This window comes from Petaurus breviceps, unplaced genomic scaffold (assembly GCF_028583685.1).
Source record: "Petaurus breviceps papuanus isolate PSGF00001 unplaced genomic scaffold, PetGlider_PUasm1.0 91023, whole genome shotgun sequence".
Lineage (NCBI taxonomy): Eukaryota > Metazoa > Chordata > Mammalia > Diprotodontia > Petauridae > Petaurus > Petaurus breviceps.
Genome location: NW_027187398.1, coordinates 7,137,219 through 7,147,479, shown reverse-complemented (window position 1 = coordinate 7,147,479; position 10,261 = coordinate 7,137,219).

Genomic DNA, 10,261 nt, shown 5'->3' with positions numbered 1-10,261 from the left:
CTCTCTCTCTCTCTCTCTCTCTCTCTCTCTCTCTCTCTCTCTCTCTTCTTCTTCTTCTTCTTCTTCCTTTCTTTCTTTCCCCATTGCACTCCTAAACTCGCACATTACACCACAATAGGTCACTGCCCAAGCTCCACTTAATGGCTATATTTTGGACCTCCTGGCTCAGACTAAATATCAATAGTAACTGTTTCTCTTTTGACTAGCAACCTTGAAAGTCTTGCACTTTGATTTTTTTTTCCTTTTTTCTAATTAAAGGGGCCATCCCTTGACTCACTTCTTAAAGAGGTCTATTTACTGAATGGCCATTGCTGGTTACAGGCCATAGAGGACGTTAAGAAGCAGATAAGAGAAGTGGAGGAAAAATTGGGAAGAGAAATGAGAACAATGTAAGAAAATTATGAAATGAGAGTCAAAATAGATCCAGGAGAGATAATTTAAAAATTATTGGACTACCTGAAAGCCATGATCGAAGTAAGAACCTAGAAATCATCCTCCCGGAAGTTCTCAAAGAAAACTGCCCTGATGTTTTAGACTCAGAGGGCAAAATAGAGCTTGAAAGAATCCACTGATCACCTCCTGAAAAAGATCCCAAAAAGAAAACTCCTAGGAATATTATAGCCAGGTTCTGGAATTCCCATATTAAGGAAAGAATATTACAAGCAGCCAGGAAGAAACAATTTGAATATTGTGGAAATACAATCAGGATAACCCAGGATCTGGCAGCTCCTACACTGAGGGATCAAAGGGCTTGGAATATGATATTCTGGAGGTCAAAGGAGCTGGGATAAAAACCAGGAGTCACCTACCCAGCAAAACTATCATGTTTCAGGGGAAAATATGGTCATTCAGTGGAATAGAGGACTTTCAAGCATTCTTGCTGAAAAAACCAGAGTTGAACAGAAAACTTGACATTCAGATACAAGAAGCAAGAGAAGCATGAGAAGGTAAACAGGGAAAAGAAATCATAAGGAACTTATCAGAGTTGAACTACTAACATTCCTACATGGAAAAACAATAATTGCAACTTATGAAACTTTTTTTCAGAAGTTGAAGGAAACTGAAATATATATGTGTCTATATATGAGTGTATATGGGCATATGAATACATATGTGAATGTGTATATAGATGTTTACAGGTATACATAGATAGAGGGCACAGGACTAATTTAACAGGAAGGGACGATACTTAAAAGGTGAAATTAAGAGGTGAGAGAGGAATATAATGAGAGGAGATGGGGAGAGACAGAATGGGGTAAACTATCTCATACAAAAGAGGCAAAGGGAAATGGTTACAATGGAGGGGAAGAATAGGGAGGCAAAAGGGAATGGGTCAGCCTTATTCCCATAGAATTTGGCTTGAGGAGGGAATGAAATACACATTAAATAGGGTATCTCACCCTACAGGAGAGTAGGGGGGGAAGGGGATGAGAGGGGGGATGATAGAAGGGAGGGCAGGCTGGAAGGGAGGGAAGTTGGAAACACCCACTTTTGAAAAGGGACAGGATCAAAGTAGAGAATAGAACAAGTGGGAGGTGGGATAGGACGGAGGGAAATATAGTCAGTCTTTTACAATATTTCTACTATGTTATTGTTTTGCATTAGCCACACATGTACATCCTATACTGAACTGCTTATCTTTCCAGTAAGGGTGGGTGACAAGGGTGGAAGGGAATGAATCTGGAATTCAAAGTTCTAAAATCAAATATTCAAATATGTATGTGTATATATATATATATATATATATATATATGTGTGTGTGTGTGTGTGTGTGTATGTGTGTGTGTGTGTGTATCATATTATCAATACTATTGTACATGTAATTGGGAAATAAGATATACAGGCACTGTGGCATAGAGATCCACTGGAAAAGTCGAAAGGGGTATGGGAAAAAATATGGGAGAGAGCAGATTGGAGGAGGGGATATCCTGTGGGACTGCTATTTTGGGGGGAGGGTGATAGGGGGAAAATGGGGAGAAAATTTGTAACTCAATATCTGGCAGAAATGAATGATGTAAATCAGAAGTTAATAAAGCATTTGAAAAAAAAAAAGAAAATGAAGGACAAGCACAACATTCTATTTCTGGTCTCCATCCATGCCTTTGCATGCACTATCCCCCTTTGCTTGAAATATATTCTGTCCTCACCTAGAATCCCTGGCTTCCTTCTGGGCTCAGCTCAAAAACCATCTCCTACAATTAGCAGAGCCTTCCTCCCACAACACAATATGACTTTGTATTTACTTTATGTATATTTTGTATTCACTTATTTGTGTCCACATTGTCTCACTCCATAGAATGTAAACTCCCTAGGGAAAGGGATTGTTTCATTTTTGTCTTTGTATCACTAATCTAGCAGAGTGTAGGACACAGATAAGGACTTAGTAACTTCTTTTTTTTTTATTTTTTTTATTTTTTTAAGCAATCGGGGTTAAGTAATTTGCTCAAGGTTACACAGCCAGTTATTTCTGGGTGTGGTGCTGAGTGTCTGAGCCCGGGATTCCATCTCCAGGTCGTCCCAACACTGGAGCCGGTGTTCTTACTCGCTGAGCCACCTGGCCGCCCCTAAGCAATTGGTAATAAGTAACTTGCTCAAGGTTACACGGCCAGGTGTTTCTGGGTGGATGCTAAGTGTCTGAGCCGGGGATTCGATCTCCAGGTCTTCTCAACACTGGAGCCGGTGTTCTTACTTGCTGTGCTACCTGGCCGCCCCTGTAACTTCTTAATAGATGATTATTGAGTCTTCCCACTCTTCCTCTCCGTTTTTCTGTCCATCCATTCCATTGACAGCTTATTTTTTCTAACGTACAGATCACAGATCATGTCAAATGTCTGATCAAATTTCTCAAAGGCTTCCTAACACCCACCAGATAAAGGTCAAACTTTTTAGCCTGGCATTCAAGTTGGAATAGCTGAGAAGTAGATGGCATAGTGGACAGAGCTCTGGACTTTCAGCCCAGAAGAAATAGGTTCAAATCTCACCCTCTGAAACTTATTAGCTATTTTTCACTTAATCTCTAAAAATGGAGGTAATGATATTTGAAGTCCCAACCTTTTAGGGTTACTATGAGATTTAAATGAAACAATGTAAGAGTAACAGATATGCCTAATACCTCCCAGAAGAAGAAATGGATCAATGAGAAAACTTGGGGTAGGTAGGAATTATGTTTCCCCAAATCGTCCATGTATTTCTCTTTGCTGGACCCAGAACCAGGAATACCTAAGTTCAAATCTAGCCTTAACTTACTGTGCAACCAGACCCTAGACAAGTCACCTAATTTCTGTTTGCCTCAGTTTCTTCATCTTTGAAAGAGAGTAATAATACTAGCACTTATCTCCCAGAGTCATGAAAATAAAATGAGTTAATATTTGTAAAAGTCTTTGCAGACCTTAAAGCACTATATGAATATTAACTGTTCCTATTGTTATCATGATCACCATCACCATCCCTGAAAAAAAAAATCCATGTCTGCCATTCTAGGTCACTTTTTCCAAACTACTGGCAAGGTAGGAGATCCCCTAACTGTTAGCCATTTTCTACTGGTTGTTACCAAAGGAGCCACTGCCACTGCAGTCTGAACTGACCAGCCTGAAGGATGAGTGGGGAAAGATCCTGAGACATTCAGTGAAAAAGTGCAGGCATGAAGTAAAGCGCAGATCAAGGCTATGAATGACCTGGAACCAACATGGGGCCAATACAGCAAGACTGGGCATTGTAGTAGTGAAATAGACTAGGGTCCAGGAGAGATCAGTCTAGTAGCTGCCATGAAACCTCAGCTACTGGGGAGACTGGGCCAAGAGCCCTGTCACCAGGGTTTCCTCCTTTTCAAGGATGTCTTCAGAGCCAATTTCTTTTTTTTTTTTTTTTAAGAAATCAGGGTTAAGTAACTTGCTTAAGGTTACATGGCCAGTTATTTCTGGGTGTGTTGCTAAGTATCTGAGTCTGGATTTGATCCCCAGGTCATCCCGACACTGGGGCCGGTGTTCTTACTCGCCGAGCCACCTGGCCGGCCCTTCAGAGCCAATTTCACTAAGTTCCAAACAGCACACCATCCCTTTCCTTATTCTTTCTCCCATCTGCTTGTTGGAAAGAGGTTTGGAGAGAGAGACAATTGGGTAGAGAAGTTCCTCTACAGGTTTGCTGTGCTTTTATCATTACCATATGTTAAGAAATCACAAGGACACTAAAAAAAAAAAAAGGTCATCTGTCTAAATCATTTTGTCCAAGTCTTAGGAATAAAGAATAAAGATGGTTGCTACAGAGCAGATTTCCTAAATGCTTAGTGGAGGTGGAACTACAAAGAGCCATATTGAGATTTTCCCATATCACATAGTTCAGAGTAATATTCTATTTTTTTCTTCTGACTAAACTCTGAATCTAGCCACCACATTCATGAGTCTTGGCCCAATCCAGGGCAATGTAAAGATTAGTAGTGTAAGGATTTAAGCTGAATACGTTTTTTTTCTTTTTGGAGGGCAATTGGGGTTAAGTGACTTGCCCAAGGTCACATGGCTAGTATTTGTGTTGTGTCTGAGGCCGGATTTGAACTCAGGTCCTCCTGACTCCAGGGCCGGCACTCTATTCACTGTGCCACCTAGCCACTCAAGCTGATTACTTTTAAATTTGTTGTCATTCAGTCATATCTGATTCTTTATGACCCCATTGAGGTTTTCTTGGCAGAGATACTGGAGTGGTTTGTCATTTCCTTCTCCAGCTCTTTTTACAAATGAATAAAGTGAGGCAAATAGAGGTTAAGTGATTTGCCCAGAGTTACACAGCTAACAGGCTGGATTTGAATTCAGGAAGATGAGTCTTCCTGGTTCCAAACCTAGTGCTCTCTATACATTGCACCACCTTGCTACCCTACCCTTAAGTTAGCAGTAGGGAATACTATAATACCACTGTCTCTTGAGAAGCTTGTGGTTCACAATGAACATCCTTTGACTCTGTCCCTTGACCAGTGGTCTGAAAGTAGTGCCAACTTGTGACCAAATTATATATTATGCTTCTTTGCACAGCATTTAATTAATTAAATAATAATATGATAGACTGTTTCTCTCTAGTTTACAAAGAAAGGAAATTTGCCAGCTGTGGCTGCTATTGCTAGTGCAGCCCCACAAAACCCACCCCAACTGTCATATATGTGAAAATCTATAATCATTCTTTTTCTTGTTCTTATGTTTTTCAATGGAGCTCAGATATTAGTCATCCTGAGACAAGGAACTATTCTATTATTTGTTGTTCAATTGTGTCAGACTGTCCATGACTCCATTGCTTTCTTGGCAAAGATACTGGAGTGGTTTGCCATCTCTTTTTCCATTTTATTTTACAGATGAAGAAACTGAGGCAAACAGGTCACACAGCTAGTAAGTGTCCATGGCCATATTTGAACTCATGAAGATGAGTCTTCCTGACTTGGGGCCCAGTGCTTTATTCACTGCCCCACCTAGCTTCCCCATCCTGTTATTATCTTTTACTTTTAATGTTTTGTAGACTAAGTAGATAATATATCTGTTCCTCTGTAATTGAATGAAAAAATTAAGATAATATCTCAACTGAAAATATGTTTGGGATTATTTCAATAATAGACAGAATGCTGGGATGATATGTACTTCATCCTGTTCCCACATTCTTTTTTTATTTTTTGCTTTTTTGGAGGGGGGAAGGTAGGGCAATTGGGGTTAAGTGACTTGCCCAAGGTCACATGGCTAGTTTTTGTGTTAAGTGTCTGAGGCCGGATTTGAACTCAGGTCCTCCTGACTCCAGGACTAGTGTCCTTCAGATAGGGCCATCTACAATTTGATTGAGCTATTAATTAGAAACTCAAGTTACAAATCTTTCTGCCTTCCCAAAACTTCCTCATGTTCTCTCAACATACTTTCAAAACTGATATCAACTATCTGGAAACAGGAGGGCCCGGAATGACCCCATTTGTCCCCAAACCTTATCTGCTTTGTTCAGCTTTCCATAAATAGACTTTAAAGACAGTTTGAATTTACCTGGTGTTAAAATGGTATCTTTCTTTTCTCTCAACTAAAATACATCTGATTAAACTAAATATCATGCACCCAAGCACCCCATCATTCCAAGCACCCTATCCTTCCCCCCTTAAACAGGTGGGACCCAAAATCATTTGGGCTTCATGCTGAGGGGGGACGTAGAGCTGTCTCTGTTTTGTAGGGTCCCACCATTTAGGAGGCTGGGTCTGTACCCGGTGAGTACTCAGCCTGAGATGACATCTGCAAGTGAAGGGCGCTGAGCCTAGAAGAAACAAAACAAGGGCCAAAAAGGAGTAGGAGGAAAGTGACCCAAAGTGGGGTGAGGATGGGCTAGTATAATCCATTATTCAGACTATTTCACTTTCCTTTATATTTCTACAGACTACAAAAACAAGATACTTCATAAGTTATTATTCTTTTATTAACATAACCATACTGCCTTAAACAATAGAGGTTCCTGACTTGAACCTCACAACTGAATAGTAGACATACATCCTTGTTTCACAAAGCTTGTTTATCCTCTGATAATATTCACTCTGGAAGAAAGAGATTCTTTTTTCAAAGAATTTGAATTTCAATTTCAAAGAAATTGAATCTTTAACATATACATTCAGTTACAAATGTTAACTTTTACTTAGATAATGAAATAACTACAAATTCAGATCAAAACAGCAAGATCTTTTCTGCTTTACAATCTCATTAAACTTTTATGAAGAAAGTTAGTTGAAAACTGTTAAAATGATCTTAAGCAGTTTGCATAACTTTCTGCACATGTTCTAATTCTAGATGAAAAATAATATTAGATTTTCCAATAAGCTAACACAAAAGAGCTCATATCTTTTACTGACTATGCTCTGATCATAGGAAATTTGCTAAAGAAGGAAAAAAAATAACTTTAAACAGCAAATTTCCCCATTCACAGTTTAGAGCATTTTTTATTCTTATGGGCTGCAATCAGCAATAAAGATTGACCAGGTCTTACAAATGTAAGGGATTCTATTTGCCATCTTTCTTTCTCAAATCTAAACTTGTAAAAACTAATTCATAATTTCTGAAATCCCTTTTACCTGTTGTACATGAATTTGCAACTTTTCAGCAATCTAAGTCCATTGTTTAGGGACTACATGACCAAAACAAGTTCCTTTCCCTACTGTAAACTTAAACCAATTAATTTACTAATCTGGTGACCTTAAATCAGCTGGATGTGTTTTTCATACATAAACAAAAATTTGCTTTACCACTTATATTCTGGAAACCTTCAGATTAACATCAATATATCCATATATATTTTCATTTGCTCAATAAGAGTTCTACAAAACACATTTCGAATTCACCTAGTACAGAGAATCATTCATCTCATCATTACATTTCCATAATAGCCAAAATTTTAAATGAAATATCAGCAGTATTATTATTATTGCCTGTTTGTAACCCAAATATAAGTTTTAAATTAACAACTTTTATAACATAAAAACCCAATATACATGCAATACAAAATCCAGATTTTTAAAAATTGCTATAATACTTCATACTTCAAAATGTTTTTTTAAGTTCACTATCTAAATAAACTTTTAGAAACACAGTACAATCTTAGAAAGATGGCAACAACATCATTAAACGTTTTACAATCATTATACCATTTTGATCACAAGTGTTTTGTGATAACAAACACTATTAATTTTCCCTTTATAAATTCAGGGAATAAGTCAAGCAGAGATAACAAAAAAAACTTCTGGGTTTTGTTTTTTTTTTTTTTTAGCAATCCCAATATCCTATTTCCAAATTCTTAATGATTAATCCTTAGAATTTGTGAAGATATTTTGTTTGTTTGTTTTTCTAGATTTCATTATAATTCCAGTTTGGGCAGACCAGGACTATAAGGAAAGAGATTGTACATATTTCCCAAATTAAAAAAATTCAAAATATTACAACACTCGGGTAAGAATGTGTCATTCAGGGGTGGCTAGGTGGCACAGTGAGTAAGAACGATGGCCCGGGAGTAGGGAGGACTTGGGTCCAGCCTCAGATACTTAACGCCCACACAAAATAACTGGCCATGTAACCTTGTGCAAGTTACTTAACCCCAATTGCTTTAAAAATAAAAAAAAAAAGAATGTCCCATTCATCATTTTCTATTCCTTTAACAATATAGCTCATTCAATGGGGGAATGACAGGGAGAAGAATTTTTTTCTTTCTTTTTTTTTTTGGAGGGCAGTTGGGGTTAAGTGACTTGCCCAAAGTCACATAGCTAGTTTTTGTGTTAAGTGTCTGAAGCCGGATTTGAACTCAGGTCGTCCTGACTCCAGCGCTGGTGCTCTATTGTGGATGAAGAATCTTGGTGGATTTTTTGAAAGTGAGAGCTTTGAATCTGCCAATCTTAAAGCCTCACTTCTAAGGCTTCTCTTCTACAGAGCTAAGTATTTTCCCAATTTTGCCTTAGAGTCATACATAATTTCAAGGCAGGAGATTGCTAGCCTGCTTGCTTCTTTGATCTGAGGGGGGGATTCCCAAAGAGGGACCCACCTCCCCACCTCACCCAATGCCCCACAGGGAGGACTCGTGGCCAGAATCTACCTCCAGGAAGGCTCCCTCCTCTCCCTCACCCCTGCAGTCCCAGAGAGAGAGAGAGAAATTTCCCAATTACCTAATTCTCTCCCAATGGAGGGGCTGTGTAAGTCCCAACCCCACCCCCCTTTCCACTTCAGGGGTGGAGAACTCCTTCCCACCAGCTCTGTCCTCCTCCTCCTGTACCCCCACCCCCCCACACACACACAATCAGTGGCTACCTTTCTGGTAGCAGAGTTCTACTGTGGCAAAAGGTTCAAAAGTCAAGTAATTGAGTGGCAACATGAGCAAGCAAAGGAAGCAAAGCAAACAGAGCAATCCTACATTAGACTCCTATTTTGGGGACAAAAAGGATCAAAGCATTGAACAGGAGGAAGACAGTGAAGTCAGAATTCCTGCATCAAAAGCTTCAAAGGAAAATATGAGCTGGTTACAGGCCATAGAGGACCTTAAAAAGCAGATAAGAGAAGTGGTGGGAAAATTGGGAAGAGAAATGAGATGGATGCAAGAAATTTATGAAATGAGAGTCAACAATCTGACTGAAGAAAATAACACCTTAAAAAATAGACTAACTCAGATGGTAAAAGAGACTCAAAAAGGCAATAAGGAGAAGAATGCCTTAAAAAGTTGAATTTGCCAGATGGAAAAAGAATCTCAAAAGCTCATTGAAGAGAATCATTCCTTCAAAATTAGATTGGAGCAAATGGAAGCTAGTGACTTTATGAGAAATCAAGATACTATTAAAAAGATCCAAACAAATTAAAAAATAGAAGGCAAAGTGAAATATCTCATTGAAAAAACCACTCACCTGGAAAATAGATCCAGGAGAGATCATGTTGGGGGCCAGGAAGTAATGGTATATGGGCTAGTGCCTGCTTGCTTGATGTATGACCTTAAAAGGTAATGAATAGAGCTGTAGAAGATGATTGGCTATGTGTACCTATAAATTGCTCTGATACGGAAGTCAGGTCTCTTTGTCGAGATGTAGCTGAGCCTGAATAAACAACTCCTGCAAACCTCGGGTGCTCTGTCTGGTAATTCCTCCTAGGAGGCCGGTGGTAATTCCTCCTAGGAGGCCGGTGACGACCGAAGACTTACTATGGGTAAGTGAGAGGACGGGATATCAATAGCCCCCCACAACTGGCGCCCAACGTGGGGCGTGGGTAGGGTCTGAGAAGACCGTCTGGGCTGTAAATTAGCTCTCCAGACAGCCTCATCGGTAAAAGAGTACCGTTGAGAAGATGGGACTGGCAATGAGTGCAGGGGAAATAAGTGTCCCCGCAATTTTGCCCGAGGAGAAAGGAGTTATTGCCGCGCAGCTTTATAAAGGGTGCGCGAAGGGTTGCGTAAAGATACCAATAAGAACGTGCCGCCAGTTTGTAGAAAAAATATGGACCATCTGCCCCTGGATACAACATGCGGGGGTGCAGCCAGGCCGATGGGCCGTGGTGGGACAACAAATGGCTTCATATGAGGGAACAAACCCGGGGTCATTAACCCCAACCAATTTCACCATTTATCCTTAGCAGGCTCCTCTAGTGAGGAGTCGGAGGAGGAATCGACTAGCCGACCTCCTCAATATCTGTGGGAGGAGTTGAGAGAAGCGGAGAGGGGATTAGAAAGCGGGGAAGATGGCGACAGCGAAGGAGCGCTGTTCGCTGGGAACAAGAACCCGGAAGAGAGGAGACAGTGGCGC